A 17396-nucleotide genomic window follows, 5' to 3' on the forward strand; every position below is an offset into this window, starting at 1 on the left:
TACTGCCTCAACACATGTGAAGACATTCACAGGCATGTACGTTCTTGGTTGGGTATCGGTACTCAATACCTTTAAGGTATCGACTGAAATAACCCAGTACCAGGTAGTATTGAAACTTCTCCAGTCAACGATACAGTCAATCCTTTTTGTATAATGACTAGAAAAAAAAGACAACCGGTATTTGTATGGTTCTGCTCGCAGCCAATTTTCGATTTAATGTGCACTACTGCAGCAGCTACAACAGTCTGTTGTGGTGAAGTCAAGTGCGTTGTACAGTATGTGATGACATATTTGGCAGTTCAGCAAGTAGAGAAAAAAATGGGTATCGAATGAAGTACAGTGCTCCTTGGTATCGGTATCACTTTAAGGTTACTGGTGCTGGTACTTATATTGTAATTTTTTCAAACGATACCGAGGCCAAATGACTGCAAAAATATGAACCTATAAGTATCACTATGTACATTCATAGAGGGAAGTGCTCCTGTAGGTAAAGAATTAAGAGAGAGAACAGATGGGTCAGGTTCCCAGGCTAGAAGGAAGGCAGGGGAGAGGGAAATTCTGCTACCTGAATGATGAATCTGCTGTCAGACAGGATGTTTAGTTTGTGTTTACATACAGGAGGTTTTAAATCTGCTGTCAGACAGGATGTTTAGTTTGTGTTTACATACAGGGGGTTTTCAGGTGACTTCACACACTCTGGAGGCAACATTGGAACTCTTGGCAGCAGTGGCTGTGAACAGATGGTTGGGTTTGTCGAGGTATAACTTGACTGTCTCAACAGAAAACACAATAGACACAGTACATTTCTGTGCTGATTTGAACCGCAGATCACCGAGACATCACTGAGATATCCTGACTGATTGTGCTCAGACAGATGTCAGCTAGTTAGCTTCACAGCTAACCATCATCGCCATCTGTAACCACATCGGACTTGCTCACTAGTTAATGCATCTTGTATACGCTAGTGTTAGTGGCTACTGCATGTTAACATTAACGTCAGTCACTTTTTTTTTTATATTAACCTGCTGGTGAGAGCTAGGCCAGTTGTTCTCAAAGTGAGGTCCGGGGACCTCCAGGGGTCATTGAGGGGGTTTCAGGGGGTCCCCAACAAAATGGAAATTTACTAACACACTAGTAATGACTCCAACACCAAGCTCCTGCAAGACAGGGCCAGGAGAGAGGGAGGAAGCTCAAATCTTATCATCAGATCAGATCTGCCTGAGCCTTTAGGTTTCTATGAGGTTACGAGGTTTACGTTTTATCCTCCATCTAGTGTGTCAATCCCATATCATGCAACTGTGTTTCAATGTGTCGGCACAAATGATTAGCACAACTCAAAATTCCTTTTGGAGCTATAGTACTGATGCAGGCACAATAAATCAATAAATCAGATTTCCTTATAGAGGCTGAGCGCTTCGTTTCTCCACTCGCTGTTGAGGGAACAGCCGAACTTCAGTGAGTGACATCTCAATGCTGAATGTAAAATGTGGAATTTGTTTGATTATTGAAACATCTTGCCTAAGTCCCGAGTGTGCAGGACAGCTACGCTCACAGCTGTGTATCTAATGTGTATTAGAGGGAATTGAAATCTATACCCTGAGTTTAAATCCCCTCTGGCAGAAACTCAGGCACTTCTGCTCTGGCACTCCAAATCGGATTCTAGCTATATTCCGTGAGCGGAAGGCGGGAGCGCCATGGAAATGAGCGTGGGGGAATCTCTTCGAGACAGAGACCACGACGACCGTGACAGTAATCACAACAGCAAACAGAGGAAATGACTGTTACCACACCTGGCCGTCTGCTTTCTAATGAACAGTGGGTCTTAGGGTAGATGCTAGGTGGCTAACACATTACAGTTCATGTGTGTGTGTGTGTGTGTGTGTGTGTGTGTGTGAGAGAGCACAAAGAGGGATTGGGAAGGAGATTTCTTTCATTGGCTGAGAAGGGAGGGGGGGTTCCCTTCCCTAGCCGAAGGTGTAGATGGCCTGGCTTCCCCACGCTTGCTCTCTCACACACACACACACACACACACACACACACACACACACACACACACACACACACACACACACACACACACACAGAATGCTGAAGGCCTGCAGTGGCCCACCAAGTCATTGCTCAAGTGAAAGAGCAGCGATGTCAGAGTATCAGAGAGCAGTCATTCCTCCTCTGCTGTACAGACCTCTGTAGACCACAGGGGTCGAGCCCCTGTCCCCCATTCATCTGCCAAGCGCTCCTGCTTTACCCAGTCGCTCGCCGGAGGCCGGTGATGAACGCACAAACACACGCACCACAAAATATTCAGAGAGATGGAGAGAGAGATTGGGAGACAGACATATATATATATATATATATATATATATATATATATATATATATATATATATATATATACATGAGTAAAAAAAGAAGTTCTGCTCAACACACCAGGGTAGGAAAATAGACACTTTATTAACTTTTAGGCTACATTAAAAACAGGAAACAAGGCGAACAACGCGTTTCACAAAGTGCTTCATCAGGTTCGCTAAAAGTTAATAAAGTGTCTATTTTCCTACCCTGGTGTGCGCTGGAGAACTTCTTTTTTTACTCTTGTGATTCACCCTGCACCAGCCAGCACCCAGGAGAAGAGCACTGCTGTGCACAGGGCTTTTCTCAGCTCTATATATATATACATATATACAGTATATATATAGATATATTATATACACTTGGACTTTCCGTCCAAGTGTTGTTGTTTTTTGCTAATTATAATATACCATATAATATAACTAGAAAACTTGAGTGAAGTCTCCTCCATAATGTTTTGGGGCATTTCGCCTCATTTATTTTGTATATAGGACAGTAGGCAGACAGGAAAGGTGGTTAGAGAGAGAGAGGGGATTCAAACTCGGGGCGGCCGCGCAAAGGACCAAGCATGCCACCAGGCGAGCTACCAGGACGCACCTCCTTATGTCTCCTTTGTGGTTCTATGGCCCAACACTTGGCATACATTTCTTTGTTTTTGTCTTCAGATGCTCAAGAACAATCACAACTTTCCAATTCTCAAATCCATTCTTGAAAGATACTTAAACATTTTCTCGTCGATGTGTTTTTCTTTAAGCTGCAAATTCACGTTACATTTTTGTTGTTGTAAGATTTCAAAAGTTTATGTAAAATTGACTTAACAGTTGGCTGGAAACATAGACATGGATATACAGTACGTACAGAGAGAGAGAGAGAGAGAGAGAATCCACATGCAAAGACTGACTCAAATGTCTAAATGTCACCCAAGAAATGCAGGTGGCGTGGTAGGAATGATAGTACTGTGGGAGCTGTGGTGCTGCCATGCCCACCTCTGACCAACACCATGCCCACCTCTGACCAACAACATGCCCACCTCTGACCAACACCATGCCCACCTCTGACCAACAACAGCAGCTGTGATGGGCCGCTCCTGGCAGGTGAAAGCCCATACAGCGAGCATGTGGGCCGGCCGGACCACTGAGCGCTTTGTGCTCCTGCCAAGGCTTTGTTTGGCTAGTCAGCACTAAGGATGAACACTCAGCAGGCTCACAGCCCTGCTCAGTATCAGTGTGAAATATTTGAGCAGCGAAAATAGATATTGAGGGGATGGATGAGAGGATGGATGAGGGGATGGGCTGGAATAATGCAGAGCCTGAGGCGGTTAGGGGAGTGTCATCTGTCAAGACACTTTTAAAAACCACTTTTTTACACAATTTTTACAGTTTTGTTCTCTGTTTTCCTGCTTTATTTGTATGTAATCCTGTTATTTTTTCATGCATTTTTAATAGTTACTGGTTTGTTACTGCCCCCCCCCCCAATCATACGTCACTTCAAAGGACTGCACCTTGTGATTGTCTTTCTGTATTGTTTCTGTCTTCTAACTATTGATGTGACCGCTATGCTGCAGTGCATACTTACACCAAGTCAAATTCCTCGTATGTAATCGGATTACTTTACTGTGGCAATGGAAGTGAATCTGAATCCGATTGGTTTAGTTCCAAATTATTTTTCCAAATCCAGAGACATGCAGGTCAGGTGGATTGACGATAGGCATGAGTGAGTTTGTGTATTATCAGGGTTTTCCATAAGCGCCAGGCGCCAGCTGTCAGCTAAATGGCATTTCCAGCCGGCTACTTTCTTACTGTCACAATAACCGCAATATTGCAATACTGCCACAACCGTTCTGTGTTCCCCCCCAGCACTGCCGAGGGCATCACTCACCAGATTCAGGGTAATTCAGAGGTGTCGCTTCGTGAGATGGCCTCTAGTTTCCCGGGTGGGCAGTGTTTGGACCTGCGGGCCAATCGCGGTGCTTAAACACGGTAAACTCCACTCCACCGGGATGCCCCTAGTAGCCCCTAAGCTGGCTACTATATATATCCCCCCCCCCCCCTTTTTTTTCTCCCCAATTGTACTTGGCCAATTTTTCCCCCTGCTCCACCCTCTGCCGATCTGGGGAGAGCCGAGACTAGCACCATGCCTCCTCCAAAACGTGCACAGTTGCCAGCCACTTCTTTACACCCGACAGGGGGAGCTTCACTGGCAGGACGTAGCACGTGGGAGGATCACGCTATTCCCACCAGTTCCCTTCCACCCCGACCAGGCACCCCGACCGACCAGAGGAGGCGCTAGTGCAGCGACCAGGACACATACCCCCAATGTGGCTTCCATCCCCCAGACACAATCGTGCCTGTATGGACGCCCGACCAAGCCGGAGGTAACACGTGGGTGCGAACCTGCGACCCTCGTGTTTTGTTGGGCAGGGAATCTACCGCTACCCGGACGCCCGGCTGGCTACTATTTTGACCCAGCTGGACATTGTATGCACTAGTGGAAAACCCTGGTATTATGGTATATGATGTATGTAATCTAGTAAAATGATGTACTGTATATGACAATAGTATGCGATGTATGTATGTAACCTAAGCATTGTATAGATTATGTGTATACTGTATGTTGTAGGCTTTATAAATAAACAAGACTAAACAAATAAAAACTGCATATATATATATACACACACACACACAAATATATACATATATATACTGTATACACACACACATATATACACACACACATATATACACACACACACATATATATATATATATATATATATATATATATATATATATATATATATATATATATATAGTATATATAAAGAAACTTTAAGCCACCTATCAATGCCACGTTCTTACGCAAGGCCGTTGCTCTGACACCAAGTCACACTTTGGTTACTCATGTAGAAGTCTCTTAACAGCCATCAGAGGTGTAAAGTGGAGCGGCGAGAGAGAAAGTTCTCTACAGTACACAAGGACGGCTGGGAAAAATCAATGCCAATGTGAGTCTCTGTGTGTGTGTGTGTGTGTGTGTGTGTGTGTGCGTGCGTGCGTGCGTGCGTGTGTGTGTGTGTGCGCGTGTGTGTGCACGTGTGCGTGCAAGCTTTTATGTGGGTTTGTGTATGTGTGGATTTATATTACAATTACAATTATGGCATTTAGCTGTGGGTGTTATCCAGGGAGATTTACTGTACAATGAGGTGGTCGGGACACGTGTCTGCTGAAGGAGACACAGCAGGCAGAAGCTCTCTGACTGCTGATAGTTGCATACATCTAGTGATGCACTTGGACACATCCTCAGTGATAGTACCTGAGGTCATCGGGAGGTCATCGGGTGTTTCGGGTCTTTCAACTTCAGACACCCTGAACCAGGCGACCCGACCGGGAGTGATCAGTTCCCGGCATGTGTCCAAGAAGCATTAGACCATGACTTGTCCCTCCTCATCCACAGCCATCGCGAAGCTTTCTCTGCTGCCTCTGAAGCTCCGCTGATGGCTTTTCTTTTGTGTATATAGTTTATACTGTAACACTGTAACTTCTGCCTTTCTAACAGGGCTACTTCTATCTCATGTCCAGGAGATTTTGTGTGTCTGGGTCTTCATATTTGTGTAAAATTATGAAAAAAAGCACCACTTAAAGTCGAAGTGAACCAGAGGCGAATGCAATAGCACGAGCGTCGGAGACTGAAAACAAATTGAGAGGCGGACCATATACGTGTCGATGATTTGATTTAACAATTCTGTCGACTGGCTTTGGCATTGGTCAATCATGGTGTGTTCCACCCCCAAATCGAGTGGGATTCAGCGTGTTGTTGTGCTACGCGAGTGGGATCCGCGGAGTACCAGGCAGCCACTTGCTTCGTGCGGAGCGAGCGGACAATCCGATGCATGGGTGCTGCCCACCCGCCTGAAATCTCCAAGGGGAGACCCCTGACTACCACGCTCTCAAGCGCGCGCCTTTTTTTTGTGATCAATTTTTTATTGACATCAATAAGCGCGCGCCTTTTACACTATTTCTGTAAATACGATATTCCTGGAATGCGCGTTTTAACGAGCCAGTTACATTTCTTTGCATTCTTAGAGATTATAGTTTTTGTTTTTTGTTCATGTCTCATGCAATTGGCCAAGTTAGTAGTTAGTTTATTGAATAGGAATTCTGCCAGATGACAGGCACTAGGCGCCATTTTCTACTTCATTTGGAAGAGAAAATTATCCTGAAATGAAGATTTGATTGACAGCTGCATGTCATGATATGATTGGTTGAAATGGGGTAGAAATTTGATAGTACTAGGTGACGTCAGCAAACTGTAGATTAGTGTTATCAATGAAATCTTGAAAAATGAACTTTTGATGTGAAAAAGTGTGAAAAACTAAAGGAATTAGATTTTTGTGATTTTCTTTGCATACATCATTAAATAGGTGCACTGCATACCCAGGTATTTGAACTAAAAGAAAAGAAAAGTCCTTTTTGGGTTCAGCTCGACTTTAAGGTCTAGCTGTCAAGATTCCTGCATTTCACCCTGGCAGACTGGGTTCAACTCCAACACATTTCAGGTATGTGCGGGTCTTTCAACCAGAGACTTCGGGTTCAACGCCTCCAAGCAGGTAGGCATTCGCCCTGCTGAAGTGTCCTTGAGCAAGACAATGAATCTCTAACTTCTCCAGGGTCGTTGCTCTGTATCTGCTACAGAAGGGAGGAGACGTCGCTAATTATGCTTCTCTGAGGACACAATTTGATAGGCAATATGGCGTTCACGATTCAATACAACTACGATATGATGTAATAATAAATAAAAGTGCAATGACAACAAAGTATGATTGCAAAATTATGTTTATTTCTGAGCTACATATCTTTGTAGCAATTGCACTGCTTGAATGTAAAGAACAAAAATATCATTATAAACTGCATATAATATAATTTCAATAAAAGAGTTTGTGAAATTGTGATGGCCAAGGTGCCTCATTTGTGACTACTACAGCAGAATAAAATGCAGATAATATTGTGATTCATTTTTCTCCCACACAATACGTATTGTCATATATTTATACAGTAGTGATAAATTGAATTTCAATATATTGTCCCATCCCTAGGAGCTGCTGACGTTGCTTTCTGACTTTCCTCTGCAGGGAGAAGAAGAAACAATTTCCCTAGAGGGATCGATGAAGCATCATGTTATTATGATTGCTAATATGGTGATGATATGATTCCTTCAACAGCGGAGCCCAACTCCTGAGACCCCCCAGGGCGTTCAGCACAGTGGGCTTTCAGACTAGTGTCAGATACCAGAGAAGCGGGTCGGCCCTGTCCACCAGGGGGAGCGGGTCGGCCTTGTCCACCAGGGGGAGGGGGGTGGGGGGGTGGGGGTTACAGCGAAACGCGCACGAGGAGGTTCTGAATAGGGATCAACTCACGGCACTTGTGTCAGCACCATGTAGATGAAAGCGAAGGGATAAGAGAGTGTGTGTGTGTGTGTGTGTGTGTGTGTGTGTGTGTGTGTGTGTGTGTGTGTGTGTGTGTGTTTGTGTGCGAGAGAGACAGAGAGAGATAGAGCGAGAGACAGTAAGAGATCAAGTGAGTGAACACATGTCTGTGTAGTATGCAGAGAAAAGACCCATGGGCTTAGTGTCGTGACTTTCTTATCTAAAAGGCTATTGTGATTGGACGCAGCCAGAATGTGTGTTGGTTAGATGGATGGATAGGCTCTTGTGATTGGACGCAGTCAGAATGTGTGTGTTGGTTAGATGGATGTGGGAGGGAGACACAGAAGGAGGGAGAGAGAGAAACGATCCAATGAATATGATAAGACAAATACACAGCGCTTCAATTTCTTGTTTTGGGTGCAGTTCCACTAAATACTGCTGTGCTGACATTACATGATGCAATACATTTGACAACAAATGTTCTTAAGATTTAGGGAGCACAGGGTGTGTGTTTGTATGGGCATTCCCATTGTGTCTGACCTTTTGAGGTGTGAGTCCGTACTCAGTGAGTGGTCAGTGAGTGTGCAATGCCCATCACTGTGTGCTGGCACACAGTGATGAGTACTGTGCCATACCCATGTACGCAATTTGGCCACACATCCCCGCACCCAGAGTACAATAACAACATATGATGAAAAATCCACCTTTGGATACTGTTGGGCGTGATCACACGGTGAACAACACAAGACATGCTCCTCTCTCTTTTTTATTTCTTTTTTAACGGGCCTTGAGAAATATTAATCTGTGATGTCCAATGCGTCCCAGGATTTATTTTGTGATAAAGTGTTGTCATTTACAATTGTGGGTTACCCACTTTTTCCTCATCTACTTCTACGGTACTTCAGTGAGTGATTATAGCTGAACAAACTTCTGCCAATATCTTGACATGATTTCACATCATCTACGTTTCGTCGGTTATCCAAGGGGATAAAAAGCATACAACAAATATTATGTAAGCTGTAAATTGGGGATGCACATAAAAAAAAAGAGAAAAAAAGATTGATTTGCACTGTTAGTTAATCAAATACTAATCTCTCGAGACAGACTTGATCAAATACCGATGTTCGTTAAGGTACAAATATGTTACGGGGAATCCTACCTGGCTGGCTTTCCACCATCATATCTGATCATTCAGTTCATCCTAGTAATATAGCGAGAGTTTACATCTTCTTCCTCTCTGGCTGGATCATAGCAGCAGCTGGCATCAGGGCTGTTCGTCTCCACTGAAGCTGTCTATTCGCTACCTGCCTTATCATCTACTATCGTCTACCATCTGTGGATCGATCCGACGTTCAAAGTCGTTATTATCCATGGATCACTCAGCGTTCTTCCACTCTCAGCCTGTCAGATCTCGAAGATGGGCAGGAGGAAATGGAGCAGTTCCTGGACGGCGTCATGGACTTCGATGATAGTACCTTGTTCTGGACCGGGAACGGTGGCATGGGTGTCATGCATCTCTTTTTGGAGCTGTCTGAGCCGGACGACATGGCTGCGTCACAGGCCAGGGATCACGACGAAGTCACGGTGGGAAGGCCTGCTGCACGCTCTAGTGGCAGGGGGGCGCGGCAGCACTGGGAAGGCCTGTGGAAAAATAGCAGGAAAGGAGGTGCCGCGCACCCACGGACGTGCAAGTGGAAGAAGATCCAAAGATGAAGCCGCTCCGGGAACGCAGGGGCGCGGAAAGGAGAATGATAGAACCTCTGTTCATCCAGTGAGATGCATGTCCGCCTCCAGGTTTCGGACGCTCGACTTGATTCTTCCAACAGCAACTCCAGGCCATGGCTGCCATGAAGGGCTGCTAGCAGCTAGCTAGCCTAGCAACTAGCCTAGGAACAACATCAGGGGAGCTCCTGAGTGTCATCACTTCACCGATAAGGACGCTGGGAGATGGAGTCCCACGGCTGCGTTCACTAAAAGCTGAGTAATACGCTCTCAGCACGCATCATTTCAGCTGGCTGGCTGAGCACCTATTTAGTCATGTAGTGGTTTAGCTGCTGGCATGTTGATAGTGCTTTAAGGGGTCAGATGCCCCCTTCTCTCACCACAAGAGGGGCGTCATCTTACAATGGAGTCATACGCCAAAGCAGTTGCCATGCCATTTGCTGAATAAAGCTGCTTGTTAAATCTTACCAACTGGTCTCTCATGATTGAAACTGGCTGCGATGACGCAATTCAAACAGTCGCTAACAAAACAAATAATAAATCTTATCATCTATTTTTGTCTTTACTGTAAATGTAATGCAATGTCCATTTAAGCCAGTTATTTTAAGTGTACATCCCTAAATACTTATATTAGGAAATACTTTTGGATCAAAATACAAAATTTCTACAATAATATATGAATGAGCATTTAAACATCCCTCTCTATGTTTTTTTTTTTTAGTTTGAGTTTTTTATTCACACATATGCATAAAATAACAACATTGGAACTAATGAATAATGCATAATATGTGAACATGGTCCCCATAGAAGCTATTTAAAGCTTATGGTTGGGGCCATAACAGAAAACAAGGATGTGGCCTACATACTGTATATTACAGACATCTCATTCATACTACAGATAAGAGATCCCAGATCAATTTGTGGACAAAACAATTATTACTTGGGGTTACACATTCAAGTACAAATATAATTATGGAGTTAATTGAGGTTGCAGTTCAAGGTGAGTATAAACATTTCAAATACAAATATGAATATGGGCTCCACAGTTGTTACTTGGCATTGGGATTCAAGATGAAAGTATGTTACGAAAACAGGTAGGAGCATAGCAGTTGTTTCCTGAGGTTGTGTTTAAATGTGTAGATGGAGCGCGAGGTTTTCAAACTTTCATCGAACTTCTTGTGTAATACATTTCTAATACTAATTCTTGGAACCTTGAATTTAATAATGCGTGAAGGTTCTTTTCATTTCCTTAATTCAGAATATGCCTGAATAGATCTGTTAAGATCTAAATAGAACTGGTTTTGTTGGAGCTTCCATTGAGACACATCTTTACCGTTGACACTAGAGTTGAGTCAGGGAGCTGGTATAGCCTCACGGAGCACATTGGTGAGACAGTAAATGAGTTTAGAGCCATTTTCTTTTATGAGTTCTGAGACCATCCATTATTCAACTCTGAAGAACATCAGCTGAGTCAACACTTACTGCAGCCCTGTGGACGCGGTCATATCCAGGCCAGCTGAAACTTCCAGGACCGAGGAGCAACACGGACTCAATGCCATTAACATGAAATATTTATCTCTATGCTTAATTGGTGCATTAGGGGGAATTCAATCTTTAAAAAGTCCCATGATGTAACATGATGCAAACTTTTAGAAATTCCTTTTAGAAAACTTCTCTTATTTTTGTCCATTTAAATCCCCACTTGAACTCTCTCCATGCTTTGATGTCACTTCAAGGTCCTGAATGACCTGGAATGTAATACTTTAATATTGGATGTGTAAAGTCGCTCAGGTTTTTGAATATTACTTCTAAGTGACAGCATCTCAAATCCAATCTCGTCACACCATAGAGACTAACAATCTGAAGATCAGCACTTTACTCCTGGTAGTGCTCCCTCCCTCTCCCTCTCTGAACCTCGCTGACTCCCTTCTGGGTCCAACCTTCTTGGTATGCAGGCCTGGAGAGGGAGGTGTGCATTTAGCCTGGAGAGGGAGGTGACTAGCCTGGAGAGGGAGGTGACTAGCCTGGAGAGAGAGGTGTGCGTTTAGCCTGGAGAGGGAGGTGACTAGCCTGGAGAGAGAGGTGTGCGTTTGAAGAGGACGGCTAACATGGTGGTGTTAGAGCGGAGCACAGGATCTTAGGAAAGGTTAACAGAGATGCCTGTATATGTCTGTCACATCCACACATCACTGACTGATCCAGCTTACACAGCCTGGAGGGACTTCTCTTTGAAGGGGAAGAGAGCCCGTTTTGGCATTACTACTGTAGTCGTGGTCGTACATTTTGGGAGGCCTATGTAGGGCTTTCCTGCAGAGCGGAATATTTGGCACCCTCAAAGATCTTTTTATTTTATTTTATTTTAGAGGTTTTAGCCACGCCCCAAAGGCCCCAAAGGTCCGATATATTTGAGTTCAGGAAAACTCTGAGTGCATATTACTAACTCAAAAGAAAGCATTCCTACAGTATCATCATATCAAGTCCCACATTTGTACCTTGGCTTCCTTTCTAAAACTTGGGGTGCTGTAAAAACCCATTGCTCCATAAGTTCTGACCAGGACGGATCTATTTGAGATCAGGGCAACTTTGGCTACACATCAAAATCAAAACCAAGCATTCTTTTACCGTATCAATTCAGAGAATTTCAAAGTTAAAGTCTCCCATTTGTATGTTGAAATGACTGAAAGTTGGGGTGCTGTGAAAACACATTGCTCCATACTTTCTGACCATGACTGATATATTTGTGTTCAGGATAACCCTAACCCAAAAGTCTAATGTAGACTATGCATGAGTGTAAGCATGATCATGCTTACTGACGTGTGTAGTCACCCCACCAAAAGCCCATTCTGAGCCAGGAAAAACCCTGAAACCCTGCGTTGGATTTCTGTTGAGTGTTTCTACAGCAGTGGTTCCCAACCTTTTTACACCAAGTACCACCTGAGAAAGTAGTTGGCTCTCCAAGTACCACCATATGACCGACGTTAAAATACAGTCTATTCAGCTATGCACAGTTCACGCAGGAGGCAAATTTATTCCAACCTGCAGCCTATGTGCAACCTGCAGCAGCTGCACTTGTGCTGGGTTGACTGCTGTCTTCACCTCCTTGTGCTTCATCGTTGCTGCTCTCCTCTACTACAGCTCTTTTACGATTCCCTCCCGTTTTGATCCACTTTAGCATCCCTCCTCGTCTTTGTTCACCACTTGTGTACCATGCGGGGCGGGCAGGTAATTGTGCATGCGCAACAGGTATAGTGTCCGTCAGAAACAAATATTTGTTTCTAAATCTCAAGACAACAAAATAAACCTCAATTTCAATGATCACAAGTTTATTTTCATTCGTAGTATTATTTTGATAGATAAACATGTTTTACAATTGATTTTAAAGTTGGGTTTATTTCATAATTTAAACATTGGGATTCCAGGGATCAAGTACCACCAGCAGGGGGGGGGCGCAAGTACCACCTACCTTGAGAAACACTGCCAATAATATTAATAATTATTATTATTATTTCACTTTCACATGTTTGAAAACTACTACTAATGACCACCATGGATTTTGCACAAAAACTAAAAAAAAAAAAAAAAAAAAAAAAAAAAAAAAATCACAGAGCCTTCCAAGTACCACCAGCAGGGGGCGCAAGTACCACCTACGGTACGCGTACCGTAGGTTGGGAACCACTGTTCTACAGCATGCACCTGTTTGGAGCCAACGGATTTCATTCATGGTTATGTTACTGGCTGTTGCTAGCTTTTTCATTCGGGTCTCATCTTGTTTGTTTGTCCCTTGTCTTACACAGAGACCATTTTGAACTTTATCTTGAAGTGTCCTCCTGAACTCTCTAGCGCTCCGAGGTGAATAACTCCAAAAACACTGTCAAACTGTCACGCCTTTGATGTTTCTGTTTTGTCGTCAGTTCCACGTACTTCCACCAGAATGTGCCCGTGGGGAACATGGAGCATCCGATTGAGACGTAAACTAGAGTGACGTCTGTGAGCGCAAAAAAAAACTCTCACAATGACATAAACTCCCCCACCCCCCCACATAGACACTCTTCCACAGAAGCAGACTCTTTATTCCAGTGAGAAATGAGAAGAAAGAAAGGGGAAGAGCAGGGGAGCAGAGCTTCAGGGTTGTCAAACCCTGTGACCGATGTGTGTTCGGTCGAGGAGGCAGGATTTCAAAAGAGTGAAAGACGAATGGAAGAAGGGGAAAGCTCATCTCTTCAAAAGGTGTTTGTTATTGCTCCAGCGGGTTTCCCATCCTGCCTTGAGAGAGCCACTTGCCAGCAGCGACAGGTACCGGGGAATTGACTGCATATTCATAGGTCACAGAGAGGTGGTGTTAAGAGACGTGTAGATACAGTCGGTCTGGTCTGTGTGGGAACGCCACGTCACTTTCGTTTAAAGCCGCGGGGGAAATCGGCAGAAAGAGGCGTCGTGACAGGTGGTTTCCCCCACACCACCCCCAGCTATAACGTCTATGACGAGACATCGCCCGATAGAGAGAGGGATCGTTAAAACTGTGCGAAACAAAGATCAAAACAAAAAGAGATGAAAGCAAGTAAGAAAGATAAATGAGTCTCATGCCTTCTGGTTCTGCCCTTCACTGACGGAATTCTGGGCCAAAATATTTGAATGGTACTCGGTACTCTACGGGCTACAAAATAACCCTTCAGCCGGAGGAAGAACTCGCCATCTTCGGCTGCTCGGAGTCCTCTCTGAGCTTCCCTACAGCTGTGCAACAGTCTCTGACACTGGGGACAACTGTCGTCAAGAACTGTCGACCCGTTAAAATATACGTTAATGGGTGTGTCCCGGTGGCTCACCTAGTAGAGCGCGTACCTCAAAGGCTTAGTCCTTTGTGTGGCAGACCCGGGTTCGAATCCGACCCGTGGTCCTTTGCAGCATGTCATCCCCTCTCTCTCTCCCCACCTTTCCTGTCTGCCTACTGTCCTATCAATTAAAAGGCAAAAATGCCACAAAAAATAATCTTAAGAAAAAAGAAAAGTTAAGGCTCAACCCAACCCAGCAGACCAATTTAATGTAATATGCCTCAGGACATAGGATGAGTGTGTGGAGCTCTCCAAGGTGTCCAAACAGCTTCTCTCTCTCTCTCTGTCTCTCACAGTCGTGGATGAGTGCACACGTGCAGCTGTCATTATGGAGCTATTTCTGCGTCGTCGTCATTGCAAATGCTAAATATCGGTCTTTCTTCAATTAGCCCAATCCAAAAGTTCTTCAAAAGGACGTAGGACAACAGAAACAGTCCTTATTCTTTCCGATATCTTTTAATTTAGTTCATACGTCTCTCAATTGATATGGTCACGTCGCAGTAAAGTTGAAAAATAGATCACAGTCCATTAACACAAAAATCTGCCGTGGAATTCGTTTATGGACACTTCAAAAAAATTTGTGTTCAGGGCACATACCTCATTTGAAGTGTTTCTTTACTGTCAGGCTTTGCCTTTGCCCCATGCGCAATGCTCTAAAAAATCCTCCAATATTAATCACAGCAGGTCTTTGTCAGACTCGCAGCCTTGTGTGTGTGTGTGTGTGTGTGAGTGAGAGAGAGAGGAGAGAGAGCGACACACACACACACACACACAGTTCACATCTTTAATAAAGCCTTCGTCTGCTTGTTTTGCTGCTGTGAGTTATTTAATAATGCCGCTTTGTCACTTTTTGAACCACCCCGCCCACACCCGCAAAATGTTCCTCATTTGTCAACCCAGACCACCCGTGTGGCGGGCCAACCCACTGGACCCAGCGGGTTTTGGGGAGCACCCATCTTGGGCCAACCGGTGTCATTTTTAAAAGAGTGGGAAGCTGCATTGTTTGTCAGAAGTTCCATCTAAATCTGAGCAGCAAGTTCTAGACTATTGCGCATGATCACGGATGGACAAACAAATGAATGAACAAACTAAAAGGGCACCCGGGGAGCGCAGACCTCCGCCAAGGCCCGCTATAGCAGGGATCTGCTGTTGGATCCGAATCCGCTCCAAAATGTGATGGGTTCTTCCTCGGCCCATGCTACATCAGTCCACCAAGTTTCATGAAAATCAGCCCAGTAAGTTTGTCCGTAATCCCTAAACAGACAGAACCGAAAACATATCATCCTTGGCGGAGGTAACAAACATGGAAGGAGACTGATTCATAGCAAATGTAAGGACAAAACTATTAACGAGGATGCAACTGGAACACAAAAATTATAAAAACAAAAACAAAACAAAAAGACAGGAAAACATTATCTCCCATCAGAATTGCCTCTAAAATCCTGTAAAAACCACTTCTCTGTTCACCTGCCTGAGGTGAGGGAACGTAAACGAGGCGGCAAAGTAGGGCACATAGAACTTCACTTTGGACAGAAACGCAAAACAAACCCAAAAGAAAACGGCAGTAGAGAGGAAGGAGAGAGGAGGTGCAGAGCAGAAAGACCATGAGAAATGTGCCTTTGCCTGCGTCACCGTGGGACGTCTGCTAGCCTGAGCTCTGCACACACACACACACACACACACACACACACACACACACAGACAAGCTCCTAAAGACAACGGGCTACAAGGACAAGATGTGCATAAGCACACACTTAGTCTACCTGCACCAACCTGCAGCCAAATACTAATTAACCTCTAGAGGAAGGACACATCTGTGCGTGCATGCGTGTGTGTGTGTGTGTGTGTGTGTGTGTGTGTGTTCCAAGTATCATGATAGTATTGTATTGTATCGTGAGTTACTCTGTGATTCTCACCCCTAGTACTTGTGGCTGCACAATTAATTAAATCACAATCGCAATGTCGGCCGGTGCAATTATATAATCGCAAAAGGGCTGCAATTTAATTATATACAAAATGGGGAACCTTTTTACTGGCACTGAAAACAGTACTATACAAATCTTTTTGTGTTTGTATTTTTATGCTAATCTAAGTTTGTTTGAGTTGACAAATACACACTTCAAAATCATCAGTAATCTGTGCATTTCCATGATAAATAAGCGAGTGTCGACTCATGATCCCATTTGTTGCATCGCAATCATAAAGTTGTCCACAATAATCGCAATATGACTTTATCACCAAATCGTGCAGCACTACCTAGCACATACCTGTACATGTGCTCACAACCTGTGTCGTGCCAGCTGACAGTGCTGCCATGTGAGAGTGCCGCTTTCGCAAACACATTGCAAGGAGGGAGCAACCCACGTTATTTATACAGCGAGAGACTGCTGACACATATTTCAATTTCAGCACCTCGAGGTTCTTTCCAAGCGACGACGCCTTTTTTCCCGGTGAAATATAACAATCAGCTTTTAAGTCACTTAGCGCTCGCAATTCCAAGTCTTGTCAACCGGCTTGTTTTATGGGTGTCATTTTACTCACCCCTGCACATAGGAGGGGGAAAAAGAAACGCCACACCGCCGAATGTTTCCGAGAAGCTACTAAAACTTTAAATATGACATCCATATTGAGTGCAAATATCAATCTGCAACTCTGTGGCTGAGAGCGAGAGATGTGTCGTACTCAGCCGGTTTGGCACCCGCGGCTTTATGGAAGAAAAGTAGAGCTTTAAATCTGCCAAACTACTGCCGCACTGAAACAAAGGCAGAGACTTCTACCTACGGGGAGAGGGAGGGCGGACAAGAAGAAAGAGACCGAGAGAGATAGACAAGAGCAGCGGAGAGAGAGAGAGAGACAGGAAGACAGATGGAGAGAGAGAGAGACGGAGACACAGGGAAGACAATAATTACTCTCTGTGGATTGTGCCCTTGTGTGTGTGTGTGTGTGTGTGTGTGTGTGTGTGTGTGTGTGTGTGTGTGTGTGAGAGAGAGAGAGAGAATGAGCGAGAGTGCATGATACCTGCAACAGAGAGAGAGTGCATCACACCCGCAACAGAGACTGAGTGAGAGAGAGAGACT

General features: G+C 44.3%; 1 protein-coding gene across 1 annotated transcript in view; it reads right to left on the reverse strand.

The window, feature by feature from the left end:
• The window catches only part of rptor (regulatory associated protein of MTOR, complex 1), a 225792-nt gene that overhangs the window by 90821 nt on the left and 117575 nt on the right, over positions 1-17396 (reverse strand). The gene's annotated exons all lie outside the window — the stretch shown is intronic.

The sequence above is a fragment of the Poromitra crassiceps genome (genome assembly GCF_964638095.1).
Source record: "Poromitra crassiceps genome assembly, chromosome: 19".
In the NCBI taxonomy this organism is placed as follows: Eukaryota; Metazoa; Chordata; class Actinopteri; order Beryciformes; family Melamphaidae; genus Poromitra; species Poromitra crassiceps.